We start from the raw sequence: 26,770 nt of genomic DNA, 5'->3' as shown, positions 1-26,770 counted from the left end.
AAGTATTCCCCCGGCATGCCGTGAAACTTAAAGGGACACCAGGTGGCTATGACTAAAACTGGCGAATTTTGCCGGTGAAGACCGGACCTGAATTATTTGAGTGACCGTGGCAGACTTATATAAGTGGCGGCGCGCGCGATAGGTTTTCAAATTAATCAAGACACCCGCACTCATTCAGAAAGGTTGGTTGAACACCGTTTACAAGATTGCGTCGCGTTCAGCTTTCAATAGGATTGGGCACAGTTTTAGTTGCCTTTAACATGAAAACAGCTGACACGTGGTGAGGGAAATAGTCTCCTGTTCATGGCTGTAAAAACAATTTTCCAACAAAACGGCTCTCTGAAGTACGAAACAAAAGACAGAAAGAAAGCAAGCCTTTGGTGACAGGTATGGTCACATTGCCTTCACGCTCGGGCATAAACGCATCAGCGAATCGTACACCTTCGGGGAGTAACCAATCCGTAGAATCCTGCGTACATATTACTGTTGTGTCTCGTTTTCTTTTCCTCGAGACAGCACGTGTGTTTTTGTCGCAGAATCCCATTGTCTATTGTTAGATTTAATTTTGTTTGTGTTTCGGAAGTCTTTTCTCTTCATTGAATATTTTATCCGTTCGTGGCAGCGGCTGTAAATATGGCCGCCTCCGTCGAGGAAGATTGAATGCTTCAGTGGATTCTTATACCCTCTATAATAGCCTTTTAAGAAAAAGAAACAACAACGGCACCAAGCTTTTTTCAAGGTATCGCTGAGACTTCCTCTCTACTTTCGATTAATATGATATATAAGTTGGTGTTTCTCTCGTTAAAAACAAAGTAAAATAAGGAAAAGTGCCTTTTTCCTAATCTTTCCTTCATTTCAACGTTTTGTAAAAGCATTTTGTTTCCGTTTAAGTCTTTTTTTTAATATGTTTCTGTGTTAATATATCCGGAAGAATTAATGCCGCCTTTCACAGGCATAATTAGAACGTTTGTGTTTAAGGAAATCGAAAAACTCGCTCTAGAAATTTTACATTTTAAGTGCAGAGAGAACCGAGCGCGGCTCCACGGTAATGTTCCAGAGGAATTTCTAACGTATGGGAACCGCGTACATTTGATGTACAGGGTGTTCCCAAAATGCACTGAAGATTTTTTAAATTGCAAAAATTTCTAGTGATTTCATTAAATAAAAAAAATAAATCTGCGTGAGTATCTCGCGCGATGGAAGTGAAACTTCCGGGTTTGACATGATTGAATTCACCTCTATTAATTGAATTCACCTCTAACTAAGGGCCATACAAGTATTACGTAAGCAGATTTTCAGCCATTTTTGACCCCTCCCACCAAAAATGGCAAAAATTTGACCATTTTTGGTCAAATCGGACCAAAAATTTGACCATTTTTGGAGGGGGGGGGGTCATCAGCAAAACACTGACCCCCCTCCCGCCCGTCAGCAGCTTAGAATATTTCATTATCTTCAAAAAGGGCAGATTGAGCACCATTCGGAAATAATGTTAAGGTGGTGTTGGAGAGTTTCTCTTCTTGGTCGGATATATTGGACACTGTTATGTAAATGACACAATCATACGGCAGTTTACGTAGTCGGGTAGATCATTTATATAAATTAGAAATAGTAATGGCGAGAGGACCGAACGCTGAGGTAGACTTGAGATGAAAAAATTGGGAGTTCTGGCCCTTGAATGAGACAAACCGGCCTCTCTCCATGAGGAAGACCTCCACCCATTTAAGCAGTTGAACATTTAGACCAAGGTTTGAAAGTTTTAGTAAAAGTTTATTATGAGGCACCCTGTCAAATTCTTTAGAAAAATCTAGGAAAATGATATCGGATTGAAGGTTTTTGTCAATGGTGTCTGTTAAGTCATGTATGAAAAGCGTCAACTTGGTAGATACAGATAACAATGATCTCTCTCTCCCTCCGTTCCTGCAAAATATTGTTCTGCTGCCCTCATTTTTCCGTAAAAATGTTCAGTTTGTCACTCTTTTGAGTTATAAATTGTTTTTGAGTCATAAATTCGATTATCGCAATGCAGATTGTGTTATATACGTATAAGCGGTAGAAGTTCATCTTACCTACACCATGTTGGACATAGGCACCGGAACCTGAGGAATCGGAGTGCTTGTGCCCCTCCTCCCAAAAATAAAATTCGTAGGAGGACCTAGCACTCCCCGCCCCAAGAATTCATAGATATACAGTTGAATCCCGTTATAACGACCTCCAAGAGACCGGAGAAATCACTTCGTTATAAAGGAATTTCAGGTTGTTAACATTGTCCCTATATAAACTTATTTGAGGGATTAGAAAAGTGTTCGTTAAAACGAGATTTTCGCTATAACGGTATTCGTTAAAACAAGATTTTGCTATAACGGTATTCGTTAAAACGGGATTCGACTGTACAATGTAATTGCGTTATACAGTGCATGTCCCTTATGTCGACAATCCTGAATCTCGTACACATGGGACGTCCAGCAACTATGCCCAAAGACGAAAAACCAAACAGAAACGCATTGAATCATCGCGTAATTATTATTTTAAGAGTGCCTACCATACTAAATGTAGGTTTGGCAGCCCTACAAGACCATCATTCATGAGAAAAAAGATTGTTTAAAAGTTTGAGAAAATTTCTTTTCTTTTTTTTTTAATTTAAAGCAACTCTATTCCATTTTTCATTTTTGAAAACCGGCCGCATGCCACTCCTGATACCATGGCGAGCACTTAGGGTTGGCCACCCCCTTGTTGTATGGCGGGAGTTGCTGTGTGTGCGCGCAGGTAGAGCAATAGTGGATTGGTACTTCTTTCTATGAACAACTTCCACGAGCTGGATGTCGGCTTAGAGGTTTTAGACGATGATTTTCGACGTATTGTTACGAAAAGTATGTAAATAATCATTGTTTATCATGTATTGTGCTATTTTTCGCCTGAAAATAACCATTAATGGAATTCTTTGTGAATGTCGCTGAGTTGGCACGTTTGGCGACGGCTGTAGGTTAGCGATATCGTGATGCCAAACGAGAAGTGTAAATATGGCACGCGAATCGTCAAAATGATTGTAGGTGGTCTCTTTTGTCTAGGGGCCGTTCAAGTATTACGTAAGCAAATTTTTAGCCATTTTTGACCCCCCCCCCTTGTCAGCAAAAGTCAGCAAAACGCTGATACCGCCCCCCCCCCTTGTCAGCAAAATTTCGGCATCAGCTCTACCGCTCTGAATTGTAACTCATATTTTCATAAAGGGTGGTTGATGACGTAAGTATTATCCAAACTCCCCCCTTGTCATCAAAAGTCAGCAAATCGGAAACTCCCTCCCCCCCCCCCCCCCATCGATGATGACATAATACTTGAACGGCCCCCTATATAAAGCGGCGACATTAAAACGCAACTAATGCCCAGTTGTTGAAATTGGATCGGGGCATAGACTTAAGATATAAATAGACCGCGCACGCTATTCATAAAACTTGTCGAACGTGAAGAAAAGATGAGCAGTATTGTCGGGGGAAGAACAGGTTCTGCGCTATTACATTTGGCACGTTTTCGCAGAAGCAAGGATGTTGCTGTAACGAAATTTGACTCAATTCGATCAAGTTGATGAAAACTTTCCTTCATTTTTTCCAATGAATTTCACTCATTTTTATGTGAAATATTTAGGGAGTATCAGATTTGAAAAAATAAATTCTATAAAATAAACAAATATTGGAAAACGGAATTTTTTTATTTTCCATTAAGGGATAATGCTTAATAATTTCTTAACACATGGGTTTTTAAATTTTAATTGAATATATAATATTTGAAGGAAGTGAATATAAAGAGTATAAATTTCATGAAATAAATTTTTTTGGCACAGTTTTTAATAGCTTTCTAAATATCTATACACACACAGGAAACAAAATATTGTATACAACAAATATATAATGTTTATGTTACTGTAAATTTGATAAATCCGTAGTGCGCGTTATCTTCAGAAATTATGCATAATAGTTGGTGAATATATGCATAATTACCAATATTTTTAGTAAGTTTGATGAATTTTATCACTTTTTACGAATGAATCGAATAATTCTCAAAATGAAGTTAGTAAGTTTAATGAATATGGAAAAAATCCATGCTGAAATATCAGTTTATTTCAACAACTTAGTTCTGTCCGTATGAGATGCGTGCACTACACATATTTCGCCATAAAAATTAAATTAATAATAAATGCGAAGATAGAGAGAGATTTTTTTTCATCGGCTTAGTTCATGTTGGCTTTTGCTGTATTTATCAGCATATGCAAACATAACTGTTACGAAGATGGGTAAAAATACTATTATTTTTAGAGGTTGTTATGCATTTTTATGCAAAACTGCAATTGTCTAGGGGGGGGGGGAGTTTTCCTCACAATCTATTTAAATAGAATATTTTTCATAAATTTCTCCTTCTGAAAAGCATATTTTCTTCCAAGTTGAGCAAAACTCGAATGAACTCACTAGCTCGCCAAATCTCGCCAAATCTTGCGGAGACGTATATTTCAGTTAAAACTTCATAAAACTCACAATTTCAATCATTTATTGCCAAAAATTCTATTAAAACATTTAATAATGATTCATGACATTTGAATTTTACCAAAACTTGGAACTTTAATTGAATTAAATCCAAAATGGAGTCGTTAAAAACTGAGATTACGTCAGAAATCCATTGCATCGTCAATTAAATATTCCAATTTTTAATTTATAAGAAGGGGAATAAGCAAAAAAGTATTCCCTTGTGAAAGCATACTGGTCCCCCTTTCCTAAACCGCTCAGAACATCCGAAAGCTGCGCAAGTGTTGGCCATTCTAATCAAAAATAAGACAGCGCGTGTAGATCGTCATACGAGTAGCCATAAGGAAAGCATTGGCAGCGAGATTCCCTGACCAGCCTTTCGACCGGAGTCACGTGACTCCGGATCTTTGCTTCACATTGCAACCCCTCGCGCGCACTCTATAGTATTATTACTCTGTGGATCGGGGAGACGAGAACTTGTTTGCCGATCGCATTCTATTCGTAGGTCGCGTTCCGTCAAGATTTCTTCTTGTAAATGCAGTGAAACCTGTATAAAACAGAAGGAGGTCAAGAGACTGAAATCATTTTCCCTTTGCAGACGGGTTTCAGCTTTATAAAGGTGCGAGGCAAAGTGCTAATCGTTGAGCAGGCTATATTTTGATTGCGTGTAAGTGTGTGAACATAGTGCGTCCGTATTTCCGATTCTGGAAACCCGCGTCGTCTCCGATTGGTTAAAAATCCGAATTTCAACTTTCTTTTTAGCTTAAAATTCGGGGTTTTAACCAATCGGAGAAGACGCGTGTTTCCAGAATCGGAAATACTGGCGCACTATGTTCACACCCCAAGACAGGTTCCACTTTCGTGTTTCTGTGGAGTAAATCTGTGACGTCCGGCATTTTGTTTCATCCTCTGCTCATTTCAAGGACTTGTGAAAGAAGTTATTCGCCACAGTATCGTGATCTGAGGAGAACCTCACATTCAAAATCCTAAATACAAGTCTAGTTTGTGTCCGGAAAATTCACCGACAGGAGTTTGATGGAGACAGTTAGCGAGGGAGTGAGCGATTGAGTTACTGAGTCAGTGAGAGAGATATGGAGTGAGTGAATGAGTTACTGAGTATAAATAAGCGAGTAAGTCCGTTCGTGAGTTACTGAGTTCGTGAGCGAGCGAGTGACCTAGTGAGTATGTGAGTGATTTACCGAGTCAATAAGCGAGTAAGTCAATCCGTGAGCGAGCGAGTGAGTGTGTGGCCTAGTGAGTGAGTGAGTTACTGAGTCAATAAGCGAGTAAGTCAGTCCGGGAGTGAGTATGTGAGTGAGTCAGTGCCGTCTTAAGGCATGGGCCCACCCGGGCACCTCAAGCGAAGAAGGGGCCTTACAAAATGAAATCTGGTTGAAATTTTCGAAAATTTACCAGGAAGGGCCTCGCAAAAATCACTTGGCCCCGGGGGCCCCATGATGGTCTTGAGAGGACCCTGGAGTGAGTGTGTGGCCAAGAGAGTGAGTGAGTTACTGAGTCACTCACTCGCACACTGACTTAGCGAGGGAGTGAGTGATTGGCTTACTAACTGACTCGCATCGAACTGTTGCCGGTGAATTTTCCTATCGGTGAATTGCATGGCCGTGATTTTTCCGTAAACCCGTCTAGTTTCACGACTAATTTATTTTTCTGAATATTGTGGCCATTAGTAGGTAGTCCTTATCTTTCTATAGCGTATATTTAGCCCCAACGGTGACTTCCGGAACCCCCCCCCCCGACCCCAATGGGACACTTCCTATGATTTCATCAGTCTCTCCACCCCCCCCCACTCCCCCAATACGAAATTTCTTACCGTTAACAGGTGGCTTCTAGTAGTATCAGTGTAACTGCGGCCACCTTAGATACGGAATCATCCATGTCTTTGTAGCACGAAATTTCAATTCAGCCGTATCTGCTTTGTATATTTAATAAACGGCCCGCGTTAACGCCCGCCCGCGTTTTCCTTTCTGGGAATCGTACGAACGAGTTGAGAGTGTGTGTGAAGTTCATCTTTTATTATCGATCCGGATTCGGAAGCCGTTAATGCATCAATAAAAAGGAAGAAAAAAAAAACTCCGAATAACCATCACAGTAATGGTCTGCGGAATGGAATTCCGTTTCGACTTACACACTATTTTTTTTTTTTTTTTGATTGACATAAAAATGTACGCACACATGCACACGTATCTCCAACTTTTAATCCGTGAGAGGGCGCTAATGTCTATTCTGTGTTTAAATTGGCGGGTCCGTATATTGTGAGGGTGGAGTGAGGTATTAATAGAGTTAGCTCTCTTCTCGGTGTGTAATATATTTATCTTTTTTTTTTGTTTTGAAAATATTTTTTTCGCCGCGTTTCTTGCTCGTGTCATTACGTGTGTGTATATGTATTAAAAAAATAAGAGAGAGAGAGGCCTTTGGTGGTGCTTTCGGAACAAGGAAGGGTCTTTGGCGATTTTTTTCTTTCAAATATTACTTGCGATTATTTCATCACGAGCTCGTTTTCCTTTTTGTCAGATGATTCAGAGAGAGAGGTTTATTTTATTATTATTTATTTATTTTTTATGATTGGCGAATGACGTCATGTATCTGTGGTGGTGGTGGAAGGACGGGGTAGGGGGGGGGGCTGCCCGAAACACTCGTGTGTCTTGGGTAAAAAAGAATCCCTTGTGTGTTATATGTGTGATAAGGAGACTATGTTTGAATTATTCTAGGTTTCCTGTACTTAACTTTTACCGCTATCTTTTTTGCTATGTAGGTGTAGTTTTTTGTGAAAAGTCATCGTCGTAATATCATTTCTTTTTGCTGCGGCTTTATTGGTCCATGAGATCTCTCTCTCTCTCTATTCGGTGACGTTGCATTTATGTGTGCTTGATGTAGCCGTTTTATTTGGTTATAGATTTTTGGTGACCCCCCCCCCCCCCCCCCCATGGTCACAAAGTTGATTTCTTTTTGTGTTACTTTTTTTTTCAGAGAGGAGTTATTATTTTATGATTTTTCGCACGTTGCCATCAGAGTTTTGGTGACCTCCCATGGGGTAGGAATGCACACAGGGGGTGTCTTAATGATTTCGGAGGGCCAAGCAGGACTAGGTTTTTTTTCTTTCTGTGGTGAAGTGGTGGGGGGAAGCATCTTCAGCCCCAGTTTTCCAGGAGAAGGAGGTTTAACTAAAACGGTAGAACCACATGATGGAGAGATACAATTCTACAATTAATGAAAGAAATAAAGTACTTTTAGAATCAATGAAAGAAATAATTTTAGAATTAATGAAAGAAATTATTTTAGAATTAATGAAAGAAATTATTTTAGAATTAATGAAAGAAACAGCTCTACGTGAACTATATGAATTTATGAAGTTGAATATCAAAAGACAATACGGAGACAATTTTCATGATTGAGAGGATAGGGACCGTTCAAGTATTGCGTCATCATCGATGGGGGGGGGGGTTTCCGATTTGCTGACTTTTGATGACGAGGGGAGGGGTGGGGGTTTGGATAATGCTTACGTCATCAACCACCCTTTATGAAAATATGATTCAGGATTCAGAGGGGGCAGAGCTGATGACGAGATTTTGCTGACAAGTGGGGGGGGGGGGGGTCAGAAATGGCTAAAAATTTGCTTGCGTAATACTTGAACGGTCCCATATAAGTAAGTTGAAATCAATGTTATTGCATGGATATCCAACTCGAAAGTAGGTCCGGGGCTAATTACTTCATATTTAATCTCCTGGGCTTCGTATTCATCTCTAAACAAACTCAATATTTCAAAAATCGGGAATTCGATACAATTTTTAAAATTATTGATGTGACAGAAAACGCCTCCAAATTTTCGCATTTCTACAGTGAAATCGGCAATTCTAACACTGATTTCTATGGGAATCATCCTTTGCCTGTCCCTCAATGTGATGCTGATGATGATTCTGACGAATATTGAAAATGTGGCAAACCATTACAAAGTCATAAACTATTATACATAAATACTGGCAGCATTAGAGAAGTGACAAACCGTTGTAAAGGCATTTACACGTCTGAAACGCATTGCCAGGGAACCACGGTAACCTAAGTAAACGTTCGGAAAGTGATTGTTGAGGCCCAAAAACCATTGTTGCCCGGCAGTTTTTTGCCCATTTGGGGACATTTGCCCCAGCTCTGACGAACTTTTAAAGTAGCCTATCGTTCAAGTCGGGTCCCATTTGGTGTATATGCAAAATTTGGCGACGTTGGATCAAACATTGTAGATTTGTATAGAGAACATACACACAGATAGGAAATCAATTTTATATATATGTAGATTAATGATTAACAAGGTTTTTGTTAATTACCGAGCAGTCAATTAATTAAAATGAAAAAAAAATCTGGTTTAGATCTGCAAAAACCCGATTTGTAAAAAAAATATACCCCTGATTTTAGTCTCAGCAACTTGACTTTGACAATTTGTTCGGCTGTCATTGGTTGAATTTACTTGCTTTCGACATTTTTTTTTTCGTGATATCATGTATGGGGGGTCCTGATTTCCCATAATTTTTATGGGGGGGGGGGCGTTCAGGTATTACGTCAGCAAAACTCTGACACCCCGCCCCCCATCAGCGAAATTTCGTCAGCACTGCCACCTAACTCCTAACGCATGTTGTTCGGATCAGAAACGTACGCGGGCGGAGGGGACGCATAGGGGGGCTCGTGCGCCTCCCCTCCCCCAGACAGAAATTTGTTTATTTAGTTTTTATGCAAAAAACGTTAAAAAAATTAAAATTTCGAAATAAAATACCTCCATATGTTGTTGTTATAATCGATTTCTGTTAATTCCAATGTTGTTTGAAGAACTCAAAATTTCTCTTCTAGAAATTCATTGCGACCCACCCTTTAAGCCATTATATGGTAAACCCGCGGACCAAATGTAGCCCTGAAAGTTATCTGATGTGGCTTTGCCCCCCCCCCTAAGCTCAATTTTGAACAAATTAACTAAGCGGCACAATTCCAGAGCACTTAAGTGGCCCGTGGCACATTTCAGATCACTGAAGTACGCCCGTGGCACATTTCAGAACACTTAAGCGATCCGTGACACATTCAGAGATCCCTTGAGTGACGTGTGGCATAGTTTTATAGCACTTAAGTGCCCCCCCCCTCCCCCCAGTGTGGTTCTACATCCCTCAAGTTACGCGCGGAACACATTCCCAGATTATTTAATTGATCCGTGGCATAATTACGGATCAGTTGAGCGATGCATCGCACAGTTCCAGAGAACTTAAGCGGCCCGGACACCTTTCCAGAGCACTTGAAGGATCCGTGAAACGTTTAGAGATCGCGGAAGTGGCTCTGTAGGGGATTTATCATTAGGGGGAATGCTAGTTCAGGTGCCCACAAACTAGTGAAAGATTTTTCTCGTGTTTGGCGCACCGAGTATAAGATGGCATTAAGAATATTTCATATCTTCATAAAGGTTGGTTGATGACGTAAGCAACATTCAAAACCCCCCCACCCCCGTCCTCAAAAGTCAGCAAATCCGAAACCCCCCCCCCCCTCGATGCTGACGTAATACTTGGATGATCCCTTATGTACTGAATAGTGTATTATTCTCTGACGGGAGGTGGGGGGGGGGGAGATGCGTGCGTGACCTTCATCTGTTCTGGCAAGGGGAGGAAGAAGGATTGGAGGGGGGTCACCTGGCGTTCGACAATTTTGCAAAAAGGGTTCCGTGGAACACAAAAAGTTATGACCTCCCCTCCCCCGCTGTAAATAATATTCGGTATGCCGGTCAGGGCCATAACTAGAGCGGGCGGGGGAGGGGGGAAGAGCAACTACCCCGTGTAGTAAAATTTAGGGGCGGAGCGGCAGTTTTAAATGGGAAACAAGGAACACCTTTACAAAATTATGTAACTTCAAAAATGTTGGGGTGCGGCTGAATCATGTTTGCCACCGGCGGCAAAAATCATAGTTACGGACCCGATATGACGATTTATAAACACACACAAACACGAGAAGATGCCGAATAAGTTGACTGTTTTCTTATCAAACCTAGCGGAACCCCCCCGCCCCCTTCTGAAATATCTCCACGGGGGTCTGTGGGTAAAATCTGTTTTTGGGGGGGGGGACGGCAGAGGCGCATTTATGGTTTGGCCGCCCTTTTCTTCCCAGTATAATCAAATTTTCTCGACTTCTCTTCCCTCGTATTCGTCACCCTTTGCTATGGCCCACGTTTTCTTCCCGCCCCCCCCACTTCTGCAAGTACGCCTAAGTGACTTTTTTTGGTCAATCCCATGGTCACATACTTTCTAAGTCACTCTTTTAGTCATTCGAATTTTTGCACAATGTTTTGGTCACTCACATGATCACACACTCTTCTGGTCACTCACATACTTGCACGTGCTCTAGGTCACGGTTTTGGTCGCCTGCTGACATAGTTTCTTGCTTTATAGGTCACTCTTTTGTTCATTTACACATGCTCTGCATCATTTTTTTGGACATTAACTTGCTTTAACAATGTCTAGGTCACTCTTTTGGTCATTCACATGCTTGCACACGCTCTAGGTCACTCATTGACCTAGTCCTTCCCCGTGTAAGTCACTCTTGGTCATTAATGTGCTTGGTCACGCTCTAAGTCACTGTGTTGCTCACTCTCGCGCTCGCAAACTCTCTAGGTCACTCTTTTGCTCACTAGTCCCTTGCTGTCTGGGTAGAGGCGGCTTGAACACCATACCTAGCCCTAACCCCTGTAAGTTACTCTTGGTCATTAATGTGCTTGGTCACGCACTAAGTCACTGTGTTGCTCACTCACGTGCTCGCAAACTCTGTAGGTCACTCTTTTGCTCACTAGTCTCTTGCTGTCTGGGTAGAGGCGGATTTGTCAAGATTTCTACAAAAATTTCGCCGTCCCCATTCTACTAATTTTCTTCGCCGCTCATTCCTCAAATTTGCCACCCCATGGATATTGCCCGCTAAGCCCCCCCCCCTCCCCCCTGTAAATACGCCACTGGGGGTGGGGGAATTGTCTGGATGACTTTTTCCCATTGATACAAAGGGTCCTTGGGACACCTAAAACGTTGGGAACGCGACTATATCGCTTGTGTGGGGGGGGGGGGGGGAAGGAGAGAATCATCACTGCTGCACGATGATTCTTATTTTTGGTGGTGCTCTTCGGTGCTCCGTATTTGTAGACCCCGAGTTGAAAGAGGATACGAATATTTGTTCTGGGCTGTGCTGTTGTTGCGCGTAGTGACTCAACGGCGGGCACTTGACCCCGGTGGAATCTCGGGGTCAGTGGCGACGCGTTTTAAAAAGATTCTGCTGATTTCGGTTCGCGCGTCTCCTCCTTATACCGATAAAGAGCAAAAAAAAAACAAAACCGCGAGGACATTTTATCGGATAACTTCTGGAGAGTCTCTAAATCGAATTAGTAGGTGCCCCCTGCTCCACCCCCACCTCAGTCACCATTTGTTGTTCTGTCGTGCTCTCTCCATTAGTCAAGTGCATACCATGCGTCACACAAATTTTGGCCACTCGTGCCTCTTTTTTTTTTTTTTTTTTTAACCGAAAAAAACATTAAAGGAAACATTTTTTCCCCCCTTTTCTACTCCAATATTACAAGGGGGAGCGGGGGGGGGGGAAAGAGACCTATACCCATAAAAAGCAATAAAATAACCATCAAGTCTGTTGCTTCGTTGCCACGGCAACCCGAAAACGGAGTCTCGTTGTCTGGAGTCGCGGTTCGCGTGAGCGTCCGGCGCCACCTATCGGCAGTCGATACAATCAGCGCAGATAGGGTGTGATTTTGTATAGTTGGGTGTTGTTGTTTTTTTCTTCTTCACCCCTCGCTCGATCCAGAGTTGGGTTGTTTTTTGTTTTCGCGGGTTTCCCAGTGTGCGGTGTGCGCGTTGGTTGCGTGGTTATATATGATAAATAGACAAATTTATAAATTTTAGTGTATGTGTGTGTGTGAAAAAACATTTTGGACGATATATATTGCTGCTTGTCTTTTTTCCCCCACGTGAAGGGTGAGTAAATTTATTTGTTATGATATAAATCGTATTAAATAAATTTTTCCGGTGGTATCAAAACTTACGGGAAAGTCCATTTATCTTTGATAAATTTTCAAATACAGTCGAATCCCGTTATAACGAACGCCAAGAGACCGGAGGAATCACTTCGTTATATCGAAATTTCGTTACGAAGGAATTCCAGGATACCTAGCATTGTTCCTATGCAAACTTATTTGAAGGATTAGAAAAGTGTTCGTTAAAACGAGATTTTAGCTATTACGGTATTCGTTAAAAACGGGATTCGGCTGTATTTTATGTGATGACATTTTCAGACCTGCATTGGCGTCACGACGGAGTTGGCTTGTACAGCCCCTCCCACGTTAGTGAAGAATTTCATTAACTTACAAATTTCCGTTGATTTTGAGTTTTCCCAAACTTTTTGTTCCGTCCCCTCACCTTCAGGACTTTCTTTCCCCCCCCCCCCCATCACGACAAGTGTCCGCTCAAGTGCACCTATAGGATCGTATTCTATCTATACCCGTATTCTGTTATCGCTTGCCCATCCCCTCCCCCACGTCCCAGCGAACTGGAAAGTGAGGGAAATATGCGTGGGCAAATATCTGATATTAGTCAGGGACGTTAAGATTTTTTGAATTGTATTTCCTTCTTCGGGAGTTTTTTTTTTTAGGGAAAGTGGAGGACATTTTTTATCTGGGAGAATTTCGAATTTTTTGGCAGGGAAATTTTTGGAATTTTGGTCTGGGAAAGTTTTGAATTTTGTTCAGGGAGAGTTTTGCATTTTTTTCAAGCAGAATTTTGTTCAGGGAAAATTTTGGAATTGTTGTCTGGGAAAGTTTTGAATTTTGTTCAGGGAGAGTTTTGCATTTTGTTCAGGGAGAGTTTTGCATTTTGTTCAGGGAGAGTTTTGCATTTTGTTCAGGGAGAGTTTTGCATTTTGTTCAGGGAGAGTTTTGCATTTTTTTCAAGGAGAATTTTGTTCAGGGAAAATTTTGGAATTGTTGTCTGGGAAATTTTTGAATTTTAGTGAGGGAAATTTTTGAATTTTAGTGAGGGAAATTTTTGAATTTTAGTGAGGGAAATTTTTGAATTTTGTTCAGGGAAAATTTTGGAATTGTTGTCTGGGAAAGTTTTGAATTTTGTTCAGGGAGAGTTTTGCATTTTGTTCAGGGAGAGTTTTGCATTTTGTTCAGGGAGAGTTTTGCATTTTGTTCAGGGAGAGTTTTGCATTTTTTTCAAGGAGAATTTTGTTCAGGGAAAATTTTGGAATTGTTGTCTGGGAAATTTTTGAATTTTAGTGAGGGAAATTTTTGAATTTTAGTGAGGGAAATTTTTGAATTTTGTTCAGGGAAAATTTTGGAATTGTTGTCTGGGAAAGTTTTGAATTTTGTTCAGGGAGAGTTTTGCATTTTGTTCAAGGAGAATTTTGTTCAGGGAAAATTTTGGAATTGTCTGGGAAAGTTTTGAATTTTGTTCAGGGAGAGTTTTGCATTTTGTTCAGGGAGAGTTTTGCATTTTTTTCAAGGAGAATTTTGTTCAGGGAAAATTTTGGAATTGTTGTCTGGGAAAGTTTTGAATTTTGTTCAGGGAGAGTTTTGCATTTTTTTCAAGCAGAATTTTGTTCAGGGAAAATTTTGGAATTGTCTGGGAAAGTTTTGAATTTTGTTCAGGGAGAGTTTTGCATTTTGTTCAGGGAGAGTTTTGCATTTTTTTCAAGGAGAATTTTGTTCAGGGAAAATTTTGGAATTGTTGTCTGGGAAAGTTTTGAATTTTAGTGAGGGAAATTTTTGAATTTCGGTCTGGAAAGAGTGAGGGAAATTTTTGAGTTTTGGCCGGAAAATGTTTTAAATTTAAGTGAGGGAAAGTTTTGATTTTTGTTCAGGGAAATTTTTGAATTGCGGTCTGGGGTGGGAGGGAAATTTTTAAATTTAGGTGACATAGCGACACAGTTCCAGAGTAGTCAAGTGACCCGCTGCGCATTTACTGATCACTTAAGTGACGTATGGCACAGTTCCATAGCACTCAAGCGGTCCGCCGTGCAGTTCCACATCACCCAAGTTACACGCGCCACAATTCTGGTTCACTTAAGTAGCCCACGGCACATTTACACATAACTTGAGTGGGCCAACACATTCCCAAGTAACTCCCGGCACAATTCCAGGTTACTTAAGTAACCCGCGACACATTTTCAGATTGCTCAAGTTACCCTCGGCACGTTTAGAGATTACTCAAGCGACACGTGTGGCGCACTTCCAAAGCACTTGAGTGGCCCCACACGGTGCATTTCTACATCACTCGAGTTACCCTGAACTCTTTTCCAGATCACCAAAGTGGCCCGCAGAACATTCCCAGATAACTTAAGCGACCCGCAGAGTATTTACCGATCAATTGAGTGATCCGCAGCACATTTACAGATTGCTTAATTGGCTCGCGACACGTTTCCAAACAAATAAAGTGGCCCGTACTCTCCTAAAAGTCGAGCACTCTTCGTTTACATTGTCGTTTGTATTTCGTGTGGGGGGTACCTTTTGGAGTCTAGGATCGCAACGCACCAAAAAAACTTTTGTTCGAAAACTAAGATACGATTGTAATCGAATTTTCTGTGGCGATTCTGCCCTATTTTTTGACGCCACTGGAGCTGGAATCCGGCCAAAAAGAAAAAAAAGGGCCCCCAAATGGTTTCTTTCTTGTTCCCGAAATCAAATTGAATTTGATTGAATCAGTGTCTTTTCTTGCCTAAGGGTGGGGAGAAGAAAGTTTTTTCCAGTTTGCGTTGATATTGTACTGGGCATTGAATAATATATTATTTATATATTTGTGACTATTGAGAGGGAAAATAAGAGAGAATTGTGGTCTTTCTGTTTCGAAAGTTTACTGCGTACGTGTTATGGTAAATGTGATAAATCGGTTATTATTCCTGCTTACTAATCGTCTGGGTAAGTTTGATAAATTTATCGCTTTTATCGGTGATTATGCATATAGTTGATAAGATTACTGATGAAATGCAGTAAAATCTCCCAACAACGGCCACTAACGGGACCGTGAAAATGTGGCCGTTACTGAAAATGGTAGTTTTGTTTCGGGGGGGGGGGGATTGCGATCCACGAACATAGCTCGTGAAACTGCAATATCCATTCTCCTAACTGATTACGATAGTTACATAATCTTATATATAAACTAGCTATAATACCCAGCGCTGCCCAGGTTTTTCTTCACTGAAGCGTTTTGGATCACGTGATATCTCCCTCTTTCTTTGAGGGACATGCAAACCGTGTCTACGTTGACCAATATGGCGACTTCCTGCGCTACTTCATGAAAGAAACAAATCAAGATTTGAAGAAATGAATATTTTCATTTTCCTTTTTTAAGGGACGCTAGGTATTTCGATCCCCCTCTCGAACTTCAAGTTATCTATTTCTGTCTGTTTCTGCTTTCAAAAATGCTTAATTAAAGCTGTGGAATTTCTTCGATTTACTTTTAATGGGCCCGTAATTAATTTTAAAACAACCTAAACTGTATGAATTTATGCAGTTGAATATTAAAAGACAATACGAAGACATTAATTTTTATGCATGAGAAGATATAAATAAAAAGTTGAAATCAATGTTATTGCATGAATATCCAACTCAAAAATAGGTCCGGCAATTACTTCATATTTACTCTCTCCTGGGCTTCGTATATCTCTAAGCGAACTCAATGTTTCAAAAATCGAAAATTCAATGCAATTTTTAAAATTATTGATGTGACAGAAAACTCCACCAAATTTCCGCATTTCTACAGTAAAATCGGCAATTTTAACACTGATTTCTATGGGGACCCATCCTTTGATGATTCTGATGACTATTGAAAAAGTGGCAAACCATTGTAAAGGCATATGCATGTCTGAAACGCATTGCTAGGGAACCACGGCAGTAACGAAAGTAAACCTTCCGAAAGTGATTGTTGAGGCAAAAAAAAAACCATTGTTGCCCGACAGTGTTTTTGCTCATTTCGGGCATTTGCCCTGCTCTGACGAACTTTTAAAGTAGCCCATCGTTCAAGTCGGGTCCCATTTGGTATATATGCAAAATTTGGTGGTGATCGATCTGTAATTGTAGATTTGTGTAAAGAACAGACATACATACTTTCACAGAACTTGAAAAATGCCCGAAATAGGCGAAAAACTGTCGGCCAACAGTCACTTTCGGAATGTCTACTTCGGTTGTCGTGATTCCCTAACAATGCGTTTCAGACATGCGCGTGCCTTTATAATGGTTTGTCACAATTTCAATCCTCCCAGTAATTGAAGAAAACCCGAGCATTGCACGATTTCTTTTTGTAGGACGGAACGATCCCTTGGAGTAAGTAGTGCCGAATAAACAAAGGGTTTTTTCTAGTAATCGGATAACTTGCACATATCCCTCTAGTCACTAAGAATGCTGACAACAGGTCTCGTCTATTGTCCCCCTATGATGTGCTATTGATTCCCAAAGAAGGTGCAGTGTCTCAACCTTTCTGAACCCAAGGACCAGTAAAATGTCTAAAACAATTTGACAGACCACCTGTGTCTCGTATTATGGGACGCACCTGTAGTTTTCGTTGTTCCCATTTTTTTATACATTTGTCCCGTTTTTTAAACGATAATTACTTGAATTTGTAATAGTTATTAAAGTCGTAACACACACACACACACAGCGTTTCCATAATATAAATTATATTATGATAATTATAGCAAAAATTATAAACATTCATCTCACTTATTTCTCCGGACTAATGGGAAATAAATGGGTTAAAATGAAACTGTGAACCACTCACGGCCGGTTTGACTGATGTCAGGCCCGGCAGTTGAGGAAACACCGCTCGGACCCGAAAGGAGCCATATGGCTCCCATGTTAAGAAGCAGTGTTTTCCGTTCAGCTGAATGTGTCATTGGATACCAGCAGGGTCCGATTTCCGCATGGGCAAGTCGGGCAGGGTTCCGTTAATTTTTGGGACCCCCCCGCGCAGGGGCGTCGGAAGTGTTTCGAACCTGTGGGTGCCCGTCTTGATATTCATGTAGGAAATTTCGATTTTCGAATCAATTCTGTGGGTGCTCGGACCCGTTCTACATACTTCCGTGGGTGCTCGAGCACCCACAGCACCCCCGGCTCCGACGCCACTGCCCCCGCGTAATTCAAACAGCATAGCCATATATTCACCAACTAACACTGACATCTTCCGACCCTATTTTTTTTACCGTCACAATGGACTTCATAATTTTGCTTAGGCCATGGCTCCCTGATGTCAAAGTTGGACCCAGAATACCATACTTGTCAAAAAAGTGATCCTATTGTCTTTTCAACTGAAGGGGGGGAAGAAACCAATACAACCACTCTCCGACTTACGAACAGGATTCGTGTTACGAGCATCGTTCGTAAGTCGAAAGAAATCGCGTCAATTCGGGGAGATTTCTCAGAAATGTTTAGTCCATTTCAAAACGGAACTTTCGCTTCAAGTTGTGAACAAATAATGTTTTTATTTTTGCCTTTTTTTTTAACCAATTTAAATTTAGGATTTTGCCAAAGCTGCCACTTATTTCTGTTCGTTACTCGAAAAGTAGGTAAGTCCGAGGAGTGGCTGTAATTCAGAGAATACTGAACAATTGATCTGTGTGATTTCTGTTTCACGACAGGGCTCCCAGCAATCTGGAAAATCAGGGAAAAATGGTCAGGCAAAATTTAAAATATTTTGCAAAAAGTAAGGAAAATTGTAAATGGTTTGGCAAAGGTCAGAGAAAATGTAAAATATCTGACAAAAGTGAGGGAAAAGGAATTATTTGGTAATGGTCATGGGGAAAATATAGAAAATATTTGGCTAAAGTAAGAAAAATGTAAAATATTTGGAAATTGTCATAATCATGACGTGTGAAATATTTGGCAAGTATTCGACAGAAGCAAGGGAAAATGTAAAATTTAAATATTTGACAAAGGTCAGGGGAAAATGTAGCATATTTGGCAAAAGCCTGGGAATATGCAAATATTTGACAAAAGTGATAGAAAATGTCAAATATTTAGGAGAGGTCGGGGAAAATGGTCTGTCGAAAGTGGAGTCCCTCAAGGAAGTGTCCTTGGGACCATACTTATTTAACTTTTTATCGATAAACTCGATGTGAGGGGTATCGACGGGATTGTTAGCGAATTCCCGGGATAGTCGGGGATCCAAGCGATAGGGAGATGCTCCAGGGAAAACCTTGAATGTGATTGAAGCATGGGCTAACGAATGGAGCATGACCTTTAGTGTAAATAGGTGCATGATCGCTCATTTTGAGCGAACAACCCACGTTTCACTTACAAGTTGAACAGTATTACTATCCGGGGGTCGCCGATTTGGGAAGTCTCATTGACGAGCAATTTTAGGTTTTCTGAACAGTGTTCAGCGGTGGTAAAAAAAATCGAATAGAATGTTCGGTCTCATTTTCAAAAAGGTCTCTTCGCGTTCTCCTAAAGTCATTCTTCCGCTTTTCCGAGATTTAGTTCGTCCTGCACTGTAGTATGCCGTAAGGTTTTGGAGACCACATATCTATACAGATTGACAATCTACCGTGAGACAAGGACTTCGTTGAGGGGCGGGGGTGCAGAGAAGAGCTACGCGTGCTATCATAGCACGAGGCTGGAGCTATGAAGAAAGACGATTTCTTGAATATGTTTACAATGGAGGGAACGCAGTTATCGTGGGGGGTATGATCGAAGTGTTCAAAATTTTCAAGGGGATGGTCTATGAGTTAATACATCGTCAATCAACTACTTTGACAAGGGGACACCAATATCGGGGCGATTCCAGGTTGTTGTCGCAGGGAGTTTCTTTTTGGGAAGGGAGGGGGGGGGGGTTCTGATGCGGAGCGAATTCGTCCGCATCTTTGGGTACTTTTTGAAGGTGATTTTTCACGGAATTTTTTTTAATTATTTGCCATAATGATAAAATGACCATCATAAAACACCATATGATGGTCCCTGCTCATTAATATAATGTACCTACATACGTCTATCCCTTTGTTTCGTTCTGAGATTGAGATATAGCAACTTTAACTGCCTTTTGTCCATACTTTACAATTTTATACAATAAAACCTGCCAACAACGGCCACTGACGGAACAAAAATGATAAGCCGTTCTGTGCATTACGAATATTTAATTGACTACATACTTTAATAACTTTTAAATTTAATTTAAAAATTTTAATTTTTTTCTTTTTAAATTTTTAAAATTATTTAAAAAATATCTGAAATATTATTTTAAATATTTGTTATTTTTTTAAATTTTTAATCTGTTAATTTTTTTAAACTTTAAAAAAAATACTTTTATTAAACAACGTTATCCACGTACGGTGTTCACTCAGGGCCGGATTAAGACGTTTGAAGACCCTAGCACTTGAATATTTTTGGTGGTTCCCCGATACCTACAAGTTTATTTTACTCAATATTCAGTCTATAAACTTGAAAAAATGAAATTTTATATTTCAGAAGTGACTAATCTAAGGATGGGATTTCACTCTAAAAGGTTTATGAAAGTTATTTTATAAAACTTGAAAAAAGCAACTAATAAATTTATCGGTTGCATTTGCTCTAATGCAACCGATAAATTTATTAGTTGCTTTTTTTTAAATAATTGTTATAAAATTTTTATAGTGTAATCCGGCCGGGATTATACTATAAAGTTTTATAAAAGAACTTTTATGAAAGTTGAAAAATTCAACCAATAGGCGCATCGGTTGCATTCCAGAAAATGCAACCGGTGCACACACACACACACACACACACACACACACGCACACACAGTTTGCATTCAAAAAATTCAACCAATAAGATAATATTGGTTGCATTTTTCAAGTTTTATAAACTAACTTTTATAAAACTTTTATACTGTAATCCCGGCCTAAGACAGAATTGTGATGTGAATATTTCTAAGCACAGACATTTTGAACGTCCCCACCCCTCCCCTTTTTTTCTACTTGCAAATTCTTTGATATCTCCTGAATTTTTTTTTTAGGAACATATTAGTTTCGGATGTTTTTGGATTGGATTTTTCGAACATTGGATGTGTTTTGGAATTTTCTTTCATATTTTTCCGGAAAGACAGATTTGTTTTCAAAATCTTTTGAAAATATTTTAAGACATTTTCTCCCATCGACTACTTGTGAGGATCGGAATGAAGACATCTTTATTCCCATATTCTATGTGGCTCTAGACTAAACCACCAAAGAATACCTCTAGGCTGCATATGGGCACTGAATCAGGGGTGAAGGAGAAAAACAGTTACAAAAATTGCGAAAAAATAGTTTTTATGCACGAATTTCAACCTAAAGATGCGGGCGAAACACCCGCATCGTCAGTGCTCGTGTGAAAGGGTATGCGGACCCGCTTCCGCGTCCGCATCCGCATCCGCTCCGTGTGAAAGGGGCCTAACGGGGATTTTCGCTACAAACCGTTCACATGACGTTAAATTTATGCCGGTAATCCCCACTCTTCTTTCCGGAAGTCGTCACTGGTTACGTAGGTTGAACGGAAGTGATTGATTCAAGATGGTTGACGAAGGAGCTTATAGCAGTTTTCGGGGCGCAAAGGATTATGGGAGAGAAGGACGGTGTCGACCTCCAATCCACCCCAAGAAAGATTGGCTTTTTTTTGATGAGCTTCTCTCTCACCTTTTTCTTCCCTACGAGGGGGAAAAAGTTGTCATGCCGGTAATTATCACCAAAGCGACCCCCAATCTTGCACATGTGAACGGGGCTCAAATGGAATGGCTTACCCCTGGGGATCGTGAATTCTAACGCAATTGACACGTTTAAAAATCCACGCATAGTGGGATAAAGCGAGGAAACTACCCTACTTAGATGAGACAACCATAATCTTTTTTATGGGCGGTGTATCATCTATTGTTAATTATTATTATTATTGAAATTTTTTTTGGTGATATATGCTTTTATATTGGGTTCATGGCCCCCACATTCTGGAGCGGGGCCCCTATGCTGGGATCTTTTGGGGGCCCCCTGGTCAGACTTTTCACGGGGCCCTTCTGTAGTTAATTTATAGCGTCCCGAGCCCCAGGGCTAGAGCCCTGTCAGCCCCCCGGGGGGGGGCCATGATTGGGTTGTTGTATTTTGGTTATATTTGCATTTTTTATGAGCGTAAATTTTTTTAGTCACCTCGTTGGACAATTTGTCTATTGTGGCCTTTGTACTTGTATTTAAAATGGGAAATGTGTGGGATAGATCAAGAAAAATGTCAAATATTAGGCAGAGGTCAGAGAGAATGTAAAATATTTGGCAAAAGTCTGGGAATATGCAATATTTGGCAAAAGTCTGGGAATATGCAATATTTGGCAAAAGTCTGGGAATATGCAATATTTGGCAAGCGTCTGGAAAATGTAAAATATTTGGCATAAATCAGAATACGCAAATATTTGACGAAAGTGACGGAAAATTGTGAAATATTTAGGAAAGGTCGGGGGGGGGGGGAACGTGTAATTTTGGCAAAAATCAGGGAAAAGTTCTGTGAGTGGGGGGGGGGGAACCATTTTGAAGATGAAGATTTTGCATCGCACTTCTTTCTTCGGGAATTTCGGTCAGAGAAATAATGATCGGGCAGAGGATTTTGCTGCTTTGAACGCTGCCCGAAAATTCCCTTCGGGCCGTCCGTGGTTTCGGTAGATGCCCATGGAATATATCGTGTGGGGGGGGGGGAAAATAATTCATTCACCCGTACCCGTCAATACATTGATGATTTCCTGCCCATTGTCCGCGACAGTGAGTGAATAATTGTGCAGGATAAATAATGATAATAATAAAGGCGAGGACGATTTCACTCGTCCGTCAGTCAGGTTTCCCCGTAGACGTTTTTTTTTCCTTTCTTTCCTCATTCGAAGAGCAGCGTCGTCACACTTTTTGTTGGTTGGGGCCGCCCCAATGGATAACGATCACTGCATTTGTCAGGTACATCTTGTAATACATACTCCCCCCCCCCTTTTTTTTTTCCGCGAAGGAAGTGTTTACTGTGCACGGGTATGTGCACGAGAGAGATAAGGTTATCGACGCGTTGCTATGGCTATCTGTCATTCAAAATCTCGCGCGTTCATATAAGATAGAGTCAATCAATACATTTTTTGAGAAGACTTTCCTTGTTTTTTTTTTTTGTATGATTGTTATTCATATTTCAGTCGATCGACGTACACGTTTGGGGCCGTTCAAGTATTACGTCAGCAAAGTTTTATTTTTGACACCCCCCCCCCCTCCCCCCGTCAGCGCTTCCTCCTACCTCCGCGGCCCCTTTCACACGGAGCGGATGCGGACGCGGGTCCGCATACCCTTTCACACGAGCACTAAAGATGCGGGCGAAACGCCCGTATCTGTAGTGTGAAATTCGCTCATGAAAACTATTTTTTCGCAATTTTTGTAATTATTTTTCTCCTTCATCCCTGATTCAGTGCCCATAGGCAGCCTTTGGTGGCCTAGACGCATTCTTCGGTGGTTTAATCTAGAGCCCCATAGAATATGGGTATAAAGATGCCTTCAAGAAAATATCTTAAAATATTTTCAAAAGATTTGGAAAAAAAAAAATAATCTGTCGTTTCGGAAAAATATGAAAGGAAAATTCCAAAAACATCCAATGTTCGAAAAATCCAATCCAAAAACATTCGATGTTCCAAAAAAAAGGAAAAATAATAATCAAAAGATATCAAAGACTTTGCAAGTAGAAAAAAAGGGGAAGGGATGGAGACTTTCAAAATGTCTGTGCTTAGAAATATTTACATCACAATTCTGTCTTGGGCCGGGATTACACTATAAAAGTTTGATGAAATTCCCTTTTATAAAACTTGAAAAATCCAACCAATAAGATTATTGGTTACCTTCTAGAAAATGCAACCAATGATCTTATTGGTTAAATTTTTCAAGTTTTATAAAAGGGATTTTATTAATATTTTATAGTGTAATAACCGGCCTAGGCTGGCATTACATTGTAAAATTTTGATAAAAGTTCTTTTATCAAACTCGAAAAATGCAACCAATGAAGCGCATCGGTTACATTCGAGCAAATGCAACCGGTGATCTTATTGGTGCAATTTTTCAAATTTTATAAAAGACATTTTATCAAACGTTTATAGTGTAGGGTAGGCCGGGATTACACTATAAAAGTTTGATAAAAGTTCGTTTATAAAACTTGAGAAATTCAACCAATAAGATCACCGGTTGCATTTGCTTGAATGCAAACCGATGCGCCTATTGGTTGAATTTTTCAACTTTCATAAAATGTCTTTTATAAAACTTTATAGTGTAATCCCGGCCTTAAGCCTGGATTATACTATAAAAATTTAATAATAATTCTTTTAAAAATGCAGCCAATAAGCTGATCGGTTGCGTGTGCTCGAATGCAATCGATAATGGTTGCTTTTTCCAAGTTTTATAAAATAACTGTCATAAACCTTCTATAGTGAAATCCCATCCTTTGATCAGTCACTTCTTAAATATAAAATTTCATTTTTTTTTTCAGTTTATAGGCTGAATATCGAGTAAAATATACTTGTAGGTATCGGGGGGGGGGGGGGCACTAAAACTATTCAAGTGCTTAGGGCCTGCAATCGTCTTAATCCGGCCCATTAAAGTATGTAGTCAATTAAATATTTGTAATGAACAGAACGGCTTATAATTTTGGTCCCGTCAGTGGCCGTTGTTGGCAGGTTTTATTGTATAAAATTGTGAAATATGGACAAAAGGCAGTTAAAGTTGCTATATTTCAATCTCAGAACGAAACAAAGGGATAGACGTATGTAGGTACATTATGTTAATGAGCAGGGACCATCATATGGTGTTTTTAAGGGTATTTATGGCAAATAATTAAAAAAATTTCGTGAAAAATCACCTTCAAAAAGTAGCCAAAGATGCGGACGAATTCGCTCCGCATCCGCATCGTCTGAATAGCTCCGAATAAACCTATTGTCAAAACTTCTATGTGCGGATGCGGAGCCCGCACTTAATAACTTTTAAATTTAATTTAAAAATTTTAATTTTTTTCTTTTTAAATTTTTTAAATTATTTAAAAAATATCTGAAATATTATTTTAAATATTTGTTATTTTTTTAAATTTTTAATCTGTTAATTTTTTTAAACTTTAAAAAAAATACTTTTATTAAACAACGTTATCCACGTACGACGTTCACTCAGGGCCGGATTAAGTCGTTTGAAGACCCTAGCGCTTGAATATTTTTGGTGGTTCCCCCGATACCTACAAGCATATTTTACTCGATATTCAGCCTATAAACTGAAGAAATTAAATTTTATATTTCAGAAGTGACTAATCTAAGGATGGGATTTCACTCTAAAAGGTTTATGAAAGTTATTTTATAAAACTTGAAAAAAGCAACTAATAAATTTATCGGTTGCATTTGCTCTAATGCAACCGATAAATTTATTAGTTGCTTTTTTTTTAATAATTGTTATAAAATTTTTATAGTGTAATCCGGCCGGGATTATACTATAAAGTTTTATAAAAGAACTTTTATGAAAGTTGAAAAATTCAACCAATAAGATAATATTGGTTGAATTTTTCACGTTTTATCAAAGAGCTTTTACAAAACTTTTATAGTGTAATCCCGGCCTAAGGCTGGTATTACACTATAAAACTTGAAAAATGTAACCAATAAACATATCTGTTACATTCGAGCGAACTTAACTGATCGGCCTATCGGTTGCATTTTTCAAGTTTTATAAACTAACTTTTATAAAACTTTTATACTGTAATCCCGGCCTAAGACAGAATTGTGATGTGAATATTTCTAAGCACAGACATTTTGAACGTTCCCACCCCTCCCCTTTTTTTCTACATGCAAATTCTTTGATATCTCCTGAATTTTTTTTTTAGGAACATATTAGTTTCGGATGTTTTTGGATTGGATTTTTCGAACATTGGATGTTTTCGGAATTTTTCTTTCATATTTTTCCGGAAAGACAGATTTGTTTTCAAAATCTTTTGAAAATATTTGAAGACATTTTCTCCCATCGACTACTTGTGAGGATCGGAATGAAGATCTTTATTTCATCATTAAATCATCTTTAAATCATCTTTATTCCCATATTCTATGTGGCTCTAGACTAAACCACCAAAGAATGCCTCTAGGCTGCATATGGGCACTGAATCAGGGGTGAAGGAGAAAAACAGTTACAAAAATTGCGAAAAAATAGTTTTTATGCACGAATTTCAACCTAAAGATGCGGGCGAAACACCCGCATCTTCAGTGCTCGTGTGAAAGGGTATGCGGACCCGCATCCGCATCCGCTCCGTGTGAAAGGGGCCTTAGGTTTTGACACATGCGGACGACGTCCGGACCCGCATGAACATTTCCTAGGTGCGGAGATTTTTCGGCTCGTATGAAAGGCTCAGTATATTCCAATTGTTAAAACTTCTTCCGTACCCTCATCCGCTCCGCGTGAAAGGCCTCTAACGCATATTGGTGGGATCAGAAACGTACCCGGAATTTGGGGGGCATAGGGGGCTCCTGCGCCCCCCCCCCCAGACGAAAAAAAATATTTTTTTTTTAATGTAAAAAATATTAAAAAAAAAAAAAAAAAATTTTGAAACGAAAATACCTTTTATATGTTATAATCGATTTCTGTTCATTTCAATGCAATTTGAAGAACTCGAACTTTCACTAAGAGATTTATTGCGACCCCACCTTTTAAGCCATGTATGGTAAACTCTTGGCCCGCGGACCAAATGTGGCCCAGGGGGTTGTCTGATGTGGCCTGCCCCCCTCAAACCTAATTTTGTAAAAAATGAACTAAGCGGCAAATTTACAAATCGCTTAAATGACCCGTGGCACAATTCCAGAGCATTTAAGTGGCCCGTGGCACATTTTCAGATCACTGAAGTAGGCCTCAAAGATCACTTTCATATTCAAAGATCACCTAAGTAACCCGCGACAGTTCCGGAACACTTAAACGATCCGTGGCACATTTATAAATACAAATACAAATACAACGCCACAACAGGCAAATTGCCCAACGAGGTGGCTGACTTAAGAACATCATGGATCTCCGAGCCCCTACCTACTACTGCTACACCACACATGCACCCCCCCCCCCCCCGCGGAACCCCCCAACGAATCGGTACATGCGGGAATGTGCGTGTACGTGTAGTGCAACCTGACGTAAAGTTTGTTCCTGTGTAATGCTTGTTATGTGTAGTGCTGTCATCTGCCCCCCAGTTTTACAAACTATGAGTGAAGTGTTATGATTGAATGATTTACCGTTGT

At 39.9% G+C, this 26,770-nt stretch overlaps 1 protein-coding gene across 10 annotated transcripts in view; it reads left to right on the top strand.

The window, feature by feature from the left end:
- LOC149070705 (muscleblind-like protein 1) overlaps positions 1 to 26,770 on the top strand; it is a 139,235-nt gene that overhangs the window by 30,844 nt on the left and 81,621 nt on the right. The window contains exon 1 of one of the 10 annotated variants that reach the window (XR_016194997.1): positions 12,272 to 12,511. The exons of 7 other annotated variants lie outside the window; for them this stretch is intronic. The gene's annotated coding sequence lies outside the window, so the exon portion shown is untranslated. Of the gene's footprint in view, positions 1 to 12,271; positions 12,512 to 26,770 lie in introns of those variants that run through there. 2 more of the 10 variants (XM_089248749.1, XM_089248752.1) reach the window with 2 other exon arrangements.

Source organism: Pholcus phalangioides, unplaced genomic scaffold (genome assembly GCF_987345545.1).
Source record: "Pholcus phalangioides strain wild (caught in Gottingen) unplaced genomic scaffold, Ppha-v1.0 ptg000020l_1, whole genome shotgun sequence".
Classification (NCBI taxonomy): domain Eukaryota; kingdom Metazoa; phylum Arthropoda; class Arachnida; order Araneae; family Pholcidae; genus Pholcus; species Pholcus phalangioides.
This window is presented reverse-complemented; position numbering and strand designations above follow the sequence as displayed.